We start from the raw sequence: 17,113 nt of genomic DNA, 5'->3' as shown, positions 1-17,113 counted from the left end.
GGAAAACAGACCTTATGATGAGAGGCTGAGAGCTATGGGACTCTTCAGCCTGGAAAAGCGCAGGCTCAGGGGTGATCTGGTGGCCACCTATAAGTTTATCTGGGTGGTCAGCAGGATCTCGGGGAACATCTGTTCACCAGAGCGCCCCAAGGGATGACAAGGTCAAACAGTCACAAACTCCTCCATGACTGTTTCAGGCTGGACATAAGGAAGAACTTCTTTACTGTCTGAGCCCCCAAGGTTTGGAACAGACTGCCGCCAGAGGTGGTTCAAGCACCTATTTTGAACGCCTTCAAGAGACATTTGGATGCTTATCTTGCTGGGATCCTATGACCCCTGCTGACTTCCTGCCCCTGGGGTAGGGGGCTGGGCTCGATGATCTTCCAAGGTCCCTTCCAGCCCTAGTGTCTATGAATCTATAAGATGATCCTGCCTTGAACAAGGGGCTGGACTAGATGACCTTATGATGTCTCTTCCAACCCTTCCTATGAATCTGAAACTAATGTTCTTCAGAATTTGCAGTGAACTGGAAATAACTGTTTCTTTGCTGGACAATTGTAATACAGTTGGACACCCTAGATTCTCAAGGGGACTTAGGCATCATCCAAAAAACAAGTAAAGAGGAAGAGATGGCAGTCCTCTTCTACCAAATAGCTCAGTGGTTAGAGCACTCAAATAAAAAGATCCAGGTTCCAATCGCTCTCTCTGCGACAGAAAGCAAGGATTTGAATCAAGATCACTCCTGGAATGGAACGGGAATTGGCCCAAATTTTCTAGCTAGGGACATTCTGAGTCACTCTCTCTCTGGCCTAGTAAGTATTTCACACAAAGTAAAACAGTTTCAAAGGCTGAGAGATCCCATTCAAAAACATTCTGAAGCCTATAACTTTTGTCCCCCCCCCAAGTGATAGAAGAGCCTTGCTCTGAATCAAAGAGGGATTTTGAATCTGTGCCTTCTACATCTCAGGTGGATATCCTAATACTTAGATATATACAGCATAAGAGAAAGGGTACCTCAAACGCCTCCCTGTGGGTTTGAAAATAAAATACATGTTCTCTTGTGAAACAAAAACTCTGTTTTGTGCTATCTGCTTGTGAATTTACTCAAAACAATAAAAACATTTAATTTTAGCATTTCTTTTTTTTTTCAATTTTTTTGGCCAAAACCTTTTTACCAAGTTTGATCTACATTCCCAAGGGGTGTCAGGTTGACCAAAAATTTCATACACTGAAAAAATTGCCCAATCCTAATTTAAAGTAATACTATATTTTTAAAAAGTGTGGATGATATCCTTTGATCCTGGAGATTTTAGGTTTTACCAAGAACGTTTGAAGATGCTTTCTTCATTAAATGTACTACTCTGAAAAATCCTATAATCAGCAAAGTACTTTTGATTAAGGCCATATTTGATAAAACATCATCCCAAAGTTATGTCATATTGTTCCTGCCTCCAAGTTTTTATGTGGGTGCCTCAACATTTGTGATACCCCTCCAAATAAAATGAAGGTCCAAGCCAATTAGGGAAACGCAAGAAATACTTATAGTCGATCCAATAATTGACAAATGATCATAACAGTTAAGTTCAACTTCTCCAGAGGAGTAAATATATTAAAAATAGCTACTAACTGCTCTATTGGAGTCAATAGAGAAAACAAAACACTACATTTTAGAGTTCTGAATTTAAAAAGCAGCAGCAGCAGCATATAGTCAAAACTGAGGAAATAAAAATCCTTAGACTCAGTAGGAAAACTACTTAGGCATACCATAACAGGGCTTCCAAAGGTATGCATAGCCCTAAAAAAGAAGGAAACAGAAGAAAGCAAGGAAAATAGGATGGGTGAATTTGAAGAGTAAATAACTAAAGACAAAACAACAAATAAATAAGGGTAAAATTATCATTCCACTGAAGTTAATGGGAATTTTGCCATTGAAATCAAAAGGTGAAAGAGTTTTATCTTTTGAATATATCAGAAGACAGCCCATATGAAAATCATTGGGTCTGGTGGACCACCCTAGAGTAAAGGGTACTATGAAAAAGAGCAAGGACATTTCAGAGAAACTACATTATTTCATTTTATCAGTTCTCACCACAGAGGACATTGGGGAAACATCTACCAAAGACCTATTTTTGCAGATAAAAAAGTACTGAGACTATTTCACAGATTTAATTATAGAACAGGAAGTGCCAAAAGAAATGGGTAAGTTCAAAAGCAACAAAACACTACAGTTGGATAATATAAAGAAAATAGTTTTGAAGAACATAAGGCATGAAGTGGCCAAACTGCCAACAAAGATGTAAAGCAGTTAATGTTTCATGACTATTTTAGAAGATGACAATGTAACAAATGTGTATTTATCTACAAGGGCACCAGTGTGTTCTGAACCATCGAGTCTTATTGTATACTCTGTAAACTCATTGAAAAAAATACGCTAGAAGAGTGAAAGGACATAGAGCTTCCATTTAAAAAATCATTTCATTTAAATCTAGAATTCTTTTAACATGTTAGTATAATAACTGATATAGGAAAATGCCCAATATAAAAGTTTTTTGAACTTTCAAAACACCTTTGGATAAAGACTCAAATAAGATTGTGTTACAGAACTTAAGTTCTCATGGACTGGGACTAAATAATTTGATGATAAGAGTCATATTATATATGAAAATGGCAGCATTATCTATACTTAAGGCTGTCCATCTTTTCCCATAAGGCTCTGTTTTCAGTTTTTCCAGACTTCAGTCTTATGAGCTGAAATTTCCAAACCATATGCCTACTTGGACTGTTTGGGGGTTTTTTTATTATTATTATTATTATTTTTAAAAGGGTTCAGCCATTTTCAGAAAAATGTATGCTGTTTTGCCTATGTTGAAAAATGGTTACAGTCAATTTATGGAAGTGTTTATGCTTTGCAGCATCAGATTGAATTTTGGCAAGAATGTTGCCTTGCTGTCCAATATATGCCACTCACTGTTCCCATGAAAACTCACTTGCATCTGGCCAAATCTGACATTTTTAAATGCACCTGTCTACCCATGTTCACTCCAGACTTTTTAGGAGTTTGGCCACTAAATACTCCAAAGAAGCTGTCTGTACTAAGCCTGCTTCAGTGCAGGCTTGAATGAATTTTTGCAATCATAAGGCTTCCATACCAAAACAAACCATACCTCTGTCAATGCACAGAATGAATAGGAATGAATCAGAATTGTGCAGAAAAGAAGGCTGGTGTCTGTAGAAATTTACCCTGATTTATTGCAGCAGTGTTGTGAGTTGGGGCCCCTGCTGCCATACAGGCAGGCTTTGCCCCCCCTTATGAGTCCCTCCAAACAATAATCTGTAAGTGGGCTCATGCCTGCAGCCTCTCTGTCTGGCTTTGCTCCCTTGGGAGCCACTCAGCTAGGCCTCATAACATGAAACAATAATCCTTGATCGAAACAAAAAAATAAGCAAGTAAAGCCAACTGTTAGCCTTTCTTCAGGTAGAAGGAGAGGTCCTTTAGCTCTGCCTCTTCCTCTGGGTTTTAGTCTGCTTCCTGCCCATAAACTGAGCCTAAAGCTGTTTTCTATCTCCTTACTAATCACTCACAGCTGGCCACCTACCCCAGGTCTGGCTGCCCCACTTAAAGGGCCAGACTGTCCTGCTACAAGCATGAATTAGGCAGAGACTACTGGGACCAGAGCAAGAATGGTATCATAATTAAAACATCTACACGCTGGCCTACAGAACTGTATTCTATTCCTGCCTCTGCCACAAATTTACTGTGTGGAGTTAAGAAAATTGCTCAAACCAAACTTTTTACAGGTGTATTCTCTATTTCCTGGGTATCCAACTTGAGACTGGAGGCCGATTTGTAGAAGCTAGGTACTCACAGCTATAACTGAAGGCAGTGGAAGCTGTGCTTTGAACACACAGTGTGCTACATAATGCTAAGTATTCTGGAAAATCAGCCCCTAGCTAGCTCAAGTTGGTCACCAATATTATGCTTTTTACCTTTTTTCTTTCTCTCAATCTCACCCTGTTCCTCAGTTTCCCATCTGTAAGATGGGCCTAAAAATATTCATTTATGTTACAGGCCTGCTACAAATATAAATCCATTCATATTTGTGAAGCACCCAGATATTATAGAATTACTTGTTTCTCTCCCATTCTATGTTTAGAGGGCTTCATTTGGATTCAGTGAGTCTGAGGGCCCCAAGCTACAGCTGGAATAACAATTTGAATAATGGTTTATTCTGTGAGCACTGTCCATCCAGTACACTGAATGAGGTTGGGAACCTGATGGAAAAAGTAATTTATGATTATATAGCTTCAGACTGTACGTGTTATAATGCACGTGCCAAAGCAGGCCTGAATTAAGGTTACACAGGGAACTTCTTGTGTAGTACATCCACAATTTTGAATACCTAATTGTAAACTTAACACTCTTCTGGCATGGTTTGTTATGCTTAATAAATATACAGATTAGAGAAAAAGTAATATCATGGAGTGGAAAATTAATTATAAGACAGCAAATAAAATCTAAAGATCAACTGTCAGTTTTCATTATGGTAAACAGTGGGATGTTGTGAAGTGCTAGGCAAGAAACAGTGTTGTTTAATAATAATCTGGAAAGTAAGTGAAAAATGCTTCAGGCAAAAGTGCAGGTGACACAAAATTACTTAGAAAGACTAGAGAAAGTTGTGAACAACTGCAGGAGAACATAACAGAATGAAGCAATTAAATTCACTGTTGAGAAATGCAAAATCTCGTGCAACAGATAGAATAATATGAGCTACCAAAATGTCCTGCTAGATTCTAAAGAAGTCCTAACCATTCAGAAAGAAGACTGGATGTTACCGTGGAAAGCTCAATGCATGTCTTCACTCAATGCAAAATAATGATTAAGAAAAAAAAGCAAACAAAATAACAACTTGTCTCTTTTCTGTCCCCAACTCTGGAGTTGGCCTGGGCTAAACCATTCCCTAGCATTATTTACCGTAGTCACAAGGGCTGTTCAAATTTACAGTACTTGAGCATCATTTCCTGCCCCTGGAACAAAGTTCCTCTAAAACACCCTCTCTCTGTGTGGTAGGGTAGCGTCATGCCATGGGGAAACTCACTCACATCAAGTTCTGGTCATAGTTTTTATCCCCTGGATAAAACAGAAAGTGCTTTGAAGTCTGGACACTGATAGGTAGAGCATTCAGCTGTGATGAAAATGTAAAGCCTATCAACCTGGTTAAGTACAATCCTTAGAGAAAAGTGATTAAAAATGATTCAAGAACAGTGGGGCACATCTTTTGGCATGACATTGCCCATTTGTGCCTTCCAGGCAATGCCAAAGAGCAGGATTCTGGCCATAAGTGGCAAGTGAACAATTTCCCTTCTGGGGCACATCCACATATGCAAACACGCGCACTTGCAGCAGCTCAAATAGAAGCGGTGCAAATTTGAGCTGGGCTTTTTGACTCAGCACACATGCTTGGACATGCACTTTGTTGTGAAGCAAACTGTGCCACTTGGGGCAAAATAACCCTACCTGGTTCCTCCCAGATCTGCAGCCAGGGGGAGCTAGAGCCTGGGGCCAGCACCTGTGCTGTCCCCAGCAGTATAAAAAGCCGCCCTGGCACGTAGCTCAGGGCTACTAAACTCTCAGGAGCTCCTGGGGCCCAGCCAATTGGTATCTGGGGACACTACCCTTTGTGCCAGCTGGACTGCTGAAGTAGACCTGAGAGTTCCCTGCACCCCCTACCCACTGCAGGGGTCTGGCAGTGGGGGCTGCTGCCTGGCTGTGACCTGCTGAACACCTGCTAGACCCAGATGGCGACTGCAGAGCCGGTAGAGGCATCTGCCTTCTGGGCCAGCTGCCAGTGGGCTGTGGCTGCAGGGTTGGCCTCTGTGCGGCACTACTGCCACATGTGCCTCCTGCCTGGCCATCTGGGCAGCTATCGCCCGAAAGATGTTCTGGGTATGGTGGCCTGCTTTGAACTGTCAAAGCCTGTCCTCCTGGCTACAACTGGCCAGGAGGTCAGCCACAGCCAGCTGGGTCCAAGGTGCCAGCTCTGAGCAGGCAGAGTCCTAGCAGGAATTCTGGTGCTCCCTATTGGAAAACTGAAAAATCCCTGTTAAAAAAAATCCCAAAGTCACTCTGTAAAATACCCCAAAATCCATGTTCCTCCACAAGTAAAACAAAAGACCACTATAAAGAGAGAGAGAGACAGAGAGAAACAGAGACAGAGACCAGTTGGACAACGTTTTATTGATATATGTACAGTGTTAAAGTACCTCTCTTATCATAATAATAAAGTGAACTCTAAATACATGTTTCATGAATACATGAATATATATTTTGCTACCCTCCCAAGGGGCAATGGCCCCCACACAGGGGTTCTGGCCCCCAACAGGGGATGCAGTCCGCACACAAGGGCTACAACCCCCCAACAGGGGGTTCGTCCCCCCCAACAGGGGGTTCCTAAATTCATAGATTATAGAGTTGGAAGGGACGCAATGGATCATTGTGCCCGACCCCCTGCTCCTTGAGTACCCTGGAGTGTAAACTGTCTGGGCCAGCTGACTTGAGGCATCATAGCTCAGCCAATGGCACGGATCTTCGAGAACTCGTGGCGCTCAGCTGAAGTGCCTGAAGATTGGAAGAAGGCCAATGTGATGCCTATCTTCAAGAAAAGGAGGAAAGCAGATCCGGGGAATTACAGGCCTATCAGCCTCACCTCTATCCCAGGGAAGATCTTGGAAAAAAATATCAAAGAGTCCATTCTTGACAAACTGACTGATGGCAACATCCTGATGGATAGCCAGCATGGGTTTCTTGCAGGTAGGTCTTGCCTAACCAATCTCATCTCCTTCTATGACCAGGTGACATATCACCTGGACAATGAAGAAGAGATTGACATCATATATCTTGACTTTAAAAAAGCTTTTGATCTGGTGTCCCATGATCTCCTCATGGAAAAATTGGCCAACTGCGGCCTCAGCTACATCACAGTCCTATGGCTAAGGAATTGGCTCTGAGGTTGGACCCAGAGAGTGGTAATAATGGAAATAAATCATTGTGGTGCACCGTGACTAGTGGGGTCCCCCAAGACTCCCCCAAGGGCCTATACTCTTTAACATCTTTATTAATGATGTAGACATTGGTGTCAGAAGTGGACTGGCCAAGTTCACCGATGACACCAAAGTTTGGGGTAAAGCATCCACACCTGAGGACAGGATGGTGATCCAGGCCAACCTTGACAGGCTCAGAAAATGGGTGGGCAAAAACCTGACAGCATTCAACACCAAAAAATGCAAGGTACTCCACTTTGGGGAAAAAAATCCCACAGCACACTTAGAGGCTCATCAGTGCTACGCTTGCTAGCACCACGGCCGAAAGGGACTTGGGGGTCACGATTGACCACAAGATGAATATGAGCCACCAATGCAATGTTGCAGCTGGTAAAGTGAGCAAAACTCTGGCTTGCATCCATAGATGCTACTCAAGCAAATCCCAGGATGTCATCCTCCTGCTGTACTCAGTCTTGGTGAGGCCACAGCTGGAGTACTGCATCCAATTCTGGGCTCCACAATTTAAAAAGGACGTGGAAAAGCTTGAGAGAGTCCAGAGGAGAGCCACATGCATGATTAGAGGGCAGGAGAACACGCCCTATGATGAGAGCCTGAGAGCTATGGGACTCTTCAGCCTGGAAAAGTGCAGGCTCCGGGAGGACCTGGTGGCTGCCTATAAGTATATAAGGAGTGTACATCAGGATCTGGGGGAACGCCTTTTCATCAGAGCGCCCCAAGGGATGACAAGGTCAAATGATCACAAACTCCTCCAAGACCGTTTCAGGCTGGACATAAGGAAAAACTTCTTTACTGTCCAAGCCCCCAAGGCCTGGAATAGATTGCCTCCAGAGTTGGATGTTTATCTTGCTGGGATCCTTTGATCCCAGCTGACTTCCTGCCCCTGGGGCAGGGGGCTGGACTCGATGATCTTCCAAGGTCCCTTCCAGTCCTAATGTCTATGAACTCTATGAGATCTGTTTATGAGAATTCTCTGGGTCCTACCTTGTAGCCAGTTTCCTGGCCCATCAAGGCTGGCCCACACCTGCCAGTTGCCCTGCTGTCTGCTCTCACTCTTAAAGTGGCAGGCACCCAAAGGTGCTCTGTCACAGTCATCTACAGAGGAGAGGTTACTGGCAAGTTACTCTGAAGTGAGTTCTTACCACTCACTTTCTCATTCCCCCTTTTCTTCAGTTCTTCTAGCAAAACTCTGACTCTTTTAGGTGGTTTCACTCCCCTCTCACTTCAACAAAATATCAGACCTGGTTTCCAGTTTGTTTTTGGTGGGAAGCTTTTTCTCCATGTCTTGGATTGATATGCTGGGCTCTGATTGCCTCTTTGGAGTAGTATATTTGAGATTGGAAGTGGCTTCATTCTTAGTGCTACATAGAACACTATTGCTTTTTCCTAGTCCTCCTTCATTTGCAATTTTGGAAGCTGTGCTTCTGGACATGACACAAAGTTCATAAGCTACAAACAGCTGAAGCAGATTCTCTCTTTCCGGATACGAGTATTTGTAATTTGTGCCATATGTACGTTTCTTCCCATAAATACATGCTTGTTTCTTGTCGTCTGGAACAATTGGTTTCTTTCTAAGAAAACTGTCCAGATTTGGACCATGATGGCCAAGAGGATCATCAGGATGCATAAATTTGTCACTGACAAATTAATATATCACTAATCATTCATCTAGCAAGCAACCTAGCCATGAATGACACATGCCCCTGCTGCCTGGGGAGGGACACGGTGGTGGCAAGAGTGTAGCAGCGTTAAGTGGGAGCTCCCACGGACACCACCGGTGCTGTTAGCGGCGGGGTGGCAAGTGACAGCCAGGGGCTGGTGACCACCCACAGACGCTGGCAGCAGCATCGACAGCAGCCAGTGGGGATCACTGACCACCTGCAGACACCACTAGAGGTGTTGGCGGTGGGGAGGGTGGTGAGTGGCAACCGCCCGCAGGCACCGCTGACACTGTCAGCAGTGCCTTTATGTAGGGGGTGCACCGCCATGCTCAGGGGGTGCATGTGCACCCCCTACACATCACCCCTGAACCTAGCCCTCTGAATAAATCCTTGTAAGCTGACATATGTGTCTCAGATCCCATGCTTGCAGTCTTGTACTGAAAGCATATACTTACCTAGATTCAGATTCAGTTTCTCATACGCTGCCCAAAATTGGGACTCCTAGGTACCATACTGAATGGGAGTTTATATACTCTCCTGTAAGACTAGATGCTTCAATTTCAATTTTTTTATATTCATGCTCCATATCAAGTACTGAGGCATAGGTGATCTGGCTGCTGGGCTGCACAAGCTGTTAGCCAAGGTCCGAGGGGAAGCCAGGGTTAAAGCCAAAGGGTCAGAGTCCAAGCCAGGGCTGAAACACTAGACAGAGCAAGGTCAGGGAGCAAGCCAGGTCAGATACCTGTGAGAACCAAGTTCCAACAATCCAAGACTTGAGGCAAAGGTGGAGGTCAAAGTCTGAGCAGGATCAGCAACAGCTGGTCAAATCTAGTGTCAGAGCACAAAGGCAAGGCAGCAGCAGCACAGTTCAAGAACAGGAGCCTTAAATAGGCAGAAGGATCCAATCAGGGGCCAGGAGACCTAAGCCAATCAGGAGCCAGCAGAAGGCCTTCCCTTACCTCTCTGCTTTCCTTCATGAGCTGTGAGCCTGGTGAAGGGCTGAGCTGGTGCTTGGGTCAGGGGTTTGGGACTAGGTCCTGACAGTGGTAAAATACTAGCCTGAGCTCCAATTTCTTCTTGCACCTCCACTGGCAAAGTCCCTGGGTTTTGCTCAATTCCACCCTATCTACATAAACTCTTTATCTGGCTATAGGTTATATTCTAGTTATAGGCACTTGAAGGTTTCATGTTTGGGATCTGCAACAGTTGGTAAAATGGTTCTTCTTACCTAATTTATTACAGAGCTTTCCAAATGGAGGTCGGTGATTGGGGCCATGCTATCTTCCACACGTGCTGCATGCCCACCCCTTAGTAGTCTCCTTGTCCAAGGAAAATTCCACTCTGTGAGGTAGCTTCTTACCAATGAAAAACTCCATGCTGTGAGGTGGCTTTTCCCAGATGCATTCTTTCATGCATAATGCATGGAAGCCCCCTTTTAGTGTATTCTGCTCTGCAGCCTGGGTCTTCATAGTTTCCACTTCCCTGCCAATCTGAATAGTCTTTCCTAGGCATAAGTCTCCCTCATTCAATAGTCTCTCTTGTAATAAATTATCTGCAATGCCACAAATAATCCTATCTCTAATCAGAGATTCTGTCAAGTTCCCAAAAGCACAGTTCTTACTCGGCCTCTTTATTTCAGTAATGTATTGAGCTATACTTTCTCCTGTTTGTTCGCACACAAAAATCTGTCTTTCAAGGGTCGCAGTCTCTTTTTGATATGCAATATTCCTCAAATTTGGACAGTATTATATTTAATGACATATTTTGGCATTTAACTACAAAAGTCAAGTTGTTATAAGCACCCAGGGATTCCTGCCTCAGTGTGAAGATTTCCTGCAAGACATGTAAGGATTTGACTTTATCAATTTTCTCTTCTGCCCTTATAGCTTATCCACTCAAGCCTTTGCCCTTCCCTTCTCTAGAAGGGCAGGTGGTGGTTGCAACGCTTCCAAAACTGTCTTCTTTCTTAAACTATGGCTGGGTAGGCAGATCTCTTACAGATGCCGTTATCCTCCCACATGCTTATGTTGCTCCATGTTCAATTTCCAACTTCTTTGATTTTGAATCTCAACTTCTTTCAAGTTTCTTCTCATTTGCCATTCTGACACCAGAAAATGTTCTTTGACTTCAATAAAGAAGGAATGAAAAGAATTAAACAGAAACTCTTATTGTGGTGCAGTAGGTAAGCCTCTGCGGTCCTCCTGTCCACGACTAACCAAATACTCTCAAACTTGGGTACCATTTCCCAACTTCTTAGGTCTTCTCAATTGGGAAGCATCTCAAAATTATAACTTTTAACACTACATCCCAACTGCCTGGCACCTGGGTTGTGCTGAGAGAGAAAAGGGCAGGCAGGACACGGCATAAAGTTCCAGTTAATCCATATGAAGGGCCAGCCTAATACAGAATGAGTGAAACACAACTGAGTTCCCATTACTGTCACTCTGCTACATGCACCTAGCCAAGATTTCATCTAGGGAGAATTTGAACTCTCCCACAGGCAGAGTATTTGAGGTTTCTAACTACAAGTGAGGCTCCAGACCTATAACACATCTTATGTTTTTCATTTTGCTATATATGGAATGTGTACTTCAAGGTTACGAAGTCAGGCATATGCCCAAGTCAGTGGACTCAGTGCCTAAGCAAGTTGCATCTAGAACAGTGCTTCTCAACCTTTTTGTCCAGTGGGTTGGATAAGGCAGTCCCTTCTTGGGCCAGATCTGGCTGGTGGACCCAATCCAGCACCCAGGGAAGGTGTTATGGGGCTCCATCTGGCCACAGAAACAGACAGCCAGTCACCAATTCAGCCACATGGAAGAGGATTTGCCCCAGCCCCAACCTGGCCCTGTGTAGAGAAGGGGGCATAACCCAGCTCTGATCCAGTTCTGCTGGGGGAGAAGGCATGGCCCAACCCCATGGAAGAAGAGGGGTTTGGCCACCCCAACCTGTCCAGATTGGGGGGGAGGGGCGGTATGGCCCAGCCCCACAGAGGAAAAGGGGCATGCCTTGGCCCCAATCTGGGGGGGTTGGAAAGGCTGTGTCCTGGTCATGATCCAATCACATAGGGGGGCCACGTCCTGGCCCCATGGGGAGAAGGGGTCACAGCACATTACTAACCTGGCCATGCAGCGGAAAGGGGACATGGCCTAGCACTGATCTGGCTGGGCAGGGGGAGAGTCATGGCCTAGTTCTGATCCACCGGGTAGGGTTTGGGATTTTGGCAGTGGGGTGGCATGGCAGTACTAACTGCTACTGCTCCCCCACCCACCAAATTTCCTGACCCATGGGGAGCCTCACAGGTCAGATTCCAAGGCTCCACAGGCTGCATTTGGCCTGTGAGCCGGAGGTTGAGTGCCCTGGATCTAGAACATCATTACAATATTGTTTTGCTATTTGCTTGTCTTTGTAAAGCTCCAAAGTTCAAAATGAAAAAGAAACTATATCTGCTCCTTCACCAGTCCAGGACTGGTCACTGGAATATTCATTCTCATGTTTCCAGTCCATTTTGACATTTCTTGATGTCTGTAGCACTGTCATTTCCCTTGAGAGACCACTCCAAAATAGAATGCTTCTCATTGTCAAGAAGTTTTTTGCAGATCTCAGCCTAAATTTTCTCTCCCAGTGTTCCCATTGTTCCTAGGTATGCCACCATTCAGTATTGTAAATAATTCCTTTTTTGATATTTAACAGCACCTAATAAGTACAGCTGATTGTATGTGAAATGGCTATATTCTGTCAAACTCACTATGACAAATTTTGAGACTTACTACATTTTAATGAATGTAGCTAAAACAAAGATTTTCTATTATCACCAAGCCAGTTCATAATTAGCTGCTTTCCATTTCTGCATTACAGTGTAGAAATATCTTCTCAATCAGTGGATTTTACCATTATGTAACATTTTTGGATAATGGAAGTACTAATATGTTTTCAAATACATTGCAGAGCTGTGCTATGTAACAGCTTCTTGTAGGCATGATAGACAAGTGGAAACAGTTAAATCCAGCTGGCTGAATGATCCATACAGCTGTGGCTTTCCTCAGCCTTTAAATAAAATATTAGGGTGTGTTTCTATTGTTTGTTAGCTGTCATCAGTCCATCTTTCAGCTGACTAAGGTTAAAGGGTATGTAGATTAGTGGACCAGCTGTTTGGTAATTGTCACAGTCAGTTACTTGGTAACCCACAGAACAGCATTCTCTGGAGGTGGATTCTTGGTTGCTAAGCGATACATTCAGGTAAAATAACCTTTTCCTAGATTTTATTGCAACTATAGCCTCCAAGGTACAGTCCAAGGAATTCTTTTTCCCCCTAAACACAGCATTAGGAATTTAAGATGATTACTAAATAACTTCTCAGAGATCTTACGCACCATTCAACCAGGGTTAAATGAAGTGGCCCTACTTTATACTTCTCTTCAAATTACTCAAAATCTGCAAGAGACCTCCTACAACATGTTTTGACATGCAGCTTGGTTAATTTGCCAGTTATACAAGAGTGACATATAAACAAGAGGCTAGTAAATGCAGAGAAAGGAACCCCTGCTACAAAAAAGGTTCTCAGCTAATATTTTCTTCTCCACTGCAAAGTCTTAAGGAAATTCTATGTATACGATATAGCTGACCCAGATGCATTTGTCACTAATGCTCACTAAGTAAATGACTAAAGACCCCACCAATCTTGACAATTTAGAGAGGTCAGACTTTTACATGCATGAACTGTTCTTCAGCAGTTTTCCCCAACTATTACAAATAAACTGGAACTCCTAAAGATTAATGCTCCAACATGGATGCTCCAAACAATTGATGCTCCAACATCAAAGTCCTTTGTGTAGCCTTGGATAAGCCACTTAGCTTCTGTGCCTCAGTTTCTTCATCTATAAAAAGAGTGAGAGTGATACCAATCATTGTCATAGCTCAACCTCATAGAGGTATAAAGGAATTAATTAGCACATGTTTGCAAAGCCCTTTGGAAAAAGAAAGAGACTATGGGCATGTTTACACAGCACGTAATATGTTCAGCTGCCACACTTTCAAGCATCCCACACTGCTCTGAATGGGCTGGATCCTGAATAATCATGCCCACATTGTGCATCTGGTGGGGTTATACATACTGCTGAGTGAAAGTGCCACAGTGCCTGCCCCTATGTTCAACAGCCCACCCAAACTGCCACAGAGATGCAGCTACACTGCTTCCAGTTTAGCAGGCAGCCAACATGGAAACAGGGAGTGTATCTGAAAATAGCACTGCCTGACACTGTAAGTTTACTTTGTTGATATACCCTATCTAAAACAAGCACCAAGTCCAGCTGAATCTCACTTATCTGATATCCCGTCAGATGAAACAAAGTCATGCCCCTAGGGGTTTTGGAAAAAGTGGGTGAAATAGACAGTGGGATGGCTTCTTTGTGGCTGGCTAACTCTGCGGAACCTCCTAACTCTGGATCCAGTATTTCTGGTCTAACAACTTGCTGTGTCCTGCTGAGCTGGCAGCCCTAGGTAAGCTGAATAGCTGGATGTCATTGGAGAAACAGGCCAGCCTACTCTGAAGTCTGCACTCTGGGGACGCTGCTGAGCCAGCTCCCCCAAACTACTGGAACCTTCCGTTACTCCAGAGTTTCACCTTTGGATAATCAAGGGGCTTAGCTTGTACAATTAAGTAGCAATTATTCCTGCCTATTCTTTACAACTACCTTTTCAACAAACATATCATTATTGGCTATTACCAGAAAATCTCTTTCACCATTGTTATTGGCAATTCCCATTTCTATCTGAAAGGGCAAGGTATTGTCCTTATTTGAGTGAAACATGCAAGGGGAGTTGGCTGGAGCACTGCTGGCTGGGCTGCCTGGCCTAATACCATTCTGTTGTAGGAAGAATGGCCAAAGATAACAGTGGGGGGCACTAGGCCATTGCACTATAATGCAACAGTTCAAACTCCAGAATAACAGCCTGTACTCCAGACCACAGAGTTCATATAGCTGGCTGCTGAGCTGTTGTGTCCAACAGCCAGTATATTTCACCCAAGGGATGGATTTTTCCTTCCTGACAATCTCTGGATAATAAGAGAAAAATCCTGTCATGCTGTTTGTACCAGATACTATACTGTCCTAGTCATGAGCAGGATTCCTCCACAGCATCTTAGCATAACAATGGCCTAGACAACCATATTCTGAACCTATGTCTCCTCTATCCCATTTTCATAGAAGCAACTGGTAACATGAGTACAATTTTCCAACCACAGCTCTATGGGGAAGGACTGAAAATGAGCTATATTCATTTTAATATGGAAAAATTCCACAAATGCACACACTGGCAGCAACTACTGAAGACAGGGAAGCATCTAGCTGTCAAAGGTTAGCAAGCAGCCATCATGAGGAGCAATATATTTGTGCAGGCAGCTTTCAACCTATTTCCTATGAATTTTAGGAATTCCCAGGTATTATCAAATAGTTGGGCTGCCTCTTTGAAGGTGGACTTAGAATCTAAGGAAATGCATAATTCCATCGTTTGATAAAAGTGGACACTCAATACATATTAGGAATCTACATCTAAATATTTTGGCCAATTGTCAACAGAGACTGAGGTGTTCTTTTTGTGTATGTTGGCTATGTGGCATAGTGACAGGAACAGCCATCCATCCGTGCCAAAGAGGTACAGGAAAAACAATTCAGGATCTTTAGATGAAAAACTCAAGTAGATCCCTTATTTAGGTATTCCCTTCCACAAAGGGACAAAAAGGGCAGTCCTAATTTGAATTATTATAAAAAAGATATGGCTTAAGTAGGATACGACCTTATTTAGTGGGACATGACCTGCACTGGAAAAAGTTACTCTGTTCTTGAGCAGGATGGTCAACATATCACCAGTGACCTGTAATAAATTTTTAGTGAAAAAAGTGCTCATTTGCTTAAGGCAATGCCCTGGGCAAAAGAAACCCATAACAGTCTAAATACAATTTTCAGGTCTCCCTCATTAGGGCTTGTTTTCATTTTTTTTTTAATTTTTATGTTTTCAAGCATCTAACTAAAACAGTTATATGTTTAAATCAAAATAAAATTAGTAATTTTGGTAGGGAAGCACTTGCTTCAACCAAAACTCAGTTGCATCTGTGAAAACTATGGCCCACATTCTTAAGCCAAAGTTCTCCTCAACAACCTCATGGTCTATCTGTCACTGAAGGTGGGTATAGGACAGCTTATTAAATAAAAGTATTGGTAGCAAGCACCAGAACAGGACCCTCTCCCTTTACACTCCTCATAAACACAAAAGGGTTGGAAGGAGATGGCCTGGTTTGTCTGTTTTTAAGTTGGGCTTGTTAGCAGCCTATTTTAGGTATTTTCTCTTTATGGCCACTTTGCACTGCTCTGGCAGCATATCATAATACCAAAAAAAAAGGAAAAGGCAGCCCACTTACACTTGGAGGCCGCAATACTGCACCTGATAGGAGAGAGATGCAAAGACTTCAGCATGGTCCACTCACTATCAGTTGCAACAGCAGGGTCTAAAAGTAAAACAGATCCAAAAAAATGAAGTGCATCTTCCATTAGTTCTCAACCCAGCAAAAGACTTGCAATGAAACTTAAGCTTAAGGGTTTGCAGGCCAAGCCCTGTGAGGAGAGACTAGGGCACCTGGATCTCTTCAGCCTCCGTAAGAGAAGGTTGAGAGGCAACCTTGTGGCTGCCTATAAATTCATCATGGGAGCTCAGAAGGGAATTGGTGAGGCTCTACTCACCAAGATGCCCCTGGGAGTTACAAGAAATAATGGCCACAATCTAGCAGAGAGCAGATTTAGACTGGTCATTAGGAAGAACTTCTAGAGTGGCCAAAATCTGGAATGGGCTCCCAAGGGAGGTGGTGCTCTCCCCTACCCTGGGGGTCTTCAAGAGGAGGTTAGATAGGCATCTGGCTGGGGTCATCTGAACCGATGAATCTATGAAACAGTAATTTTGTGTTTGCTATTTTAAACTCTTTCTAAGGACTGCTTCCTCATTAGAAAACTCAGAGAAAATACAGTCCATTAAAAGTTAGAATACCTGAAGTATAACAATAGTCTACCTCCAACTAACGCAATCCATTTCTGCCCCCTTCATCCAAGCAGGGAAGAACACTGTGTAACCAGCAAAGAAAAATGCTGACTTCCATAGCATCTGAAGCTGACCCAGCACCTACTGAAGTCAATGAAAAGCTTCCTATTGATTTCAGTGAGCTTTGGATCAGGCCCCCAAGGAGAGAGAGCCTGAGGCTGAGATATTCGGTAATATCTAAGCAGAACACCTCATAATCAGATCTCATCATCTAGTCTGGTTATTCCTCAAAAAACCCTCTTTGAGGGAGCAAGTTGTCACCTGTTCAAGCCCTTTCAGTCAGTTTAGAAAGCTGAAAAGGGCTGATACCT

At 43.4% G+C, this 17,113-nt stretch overlaps 1 long non-coding RNA gene across 4 annotated transcripts in view; it reads right to left on the bottom strand.

Moving 5' to 3' along the window:
• Window positions 1–6,215: 6,215 nt before the first annotated feature.
• The window catches only part of LOC132246413 (uncharacterized), a 123,263-nt gene continuing 112,365 nt past the window's right edge, over window positions 6,216–17,113 (bottom strand). For 2 of the 4 annotated variants that reach the window (XR_009457657.1, XR_009457655.1), the window contains 2 exons: window positions 16,155–16,218; window positions 6,216–13,591 (listed from right to left, as the gene is read on the bottom strand). This is a non-coding gene — a long non-coding RNA (uncharacterized LOC132246413). Of the gene's footprint in view, window positions 13,592–16,131; window positions 16,219–17,113 lie in introns of all 4 variants that reach the window. The other 2 variants (XR_009457656.1, XR_009457658.1) reach the window with 2 other exon arrangements.

This window comes from Alligator mississippiensis, chromosome 1 (genome assembly GCF_030867095.1).
Source record: "Alligator mississippiensis isolate rAllMis1 chromosome 1, rAllMis1, whole genome shotgun sequence".
In the NCBI taxonomy this organism is placed as follows: domain Eukaryota; kingdom Metazoa; phylum Chordata; order Crocodylia; family Alligatoridae; genus Alligator; species Alligator mississippiensis.
Note: the sequence above shows the minus strand (reverse complement) of the source record. Positions and strands in the feature narration are given on the sequence as shown.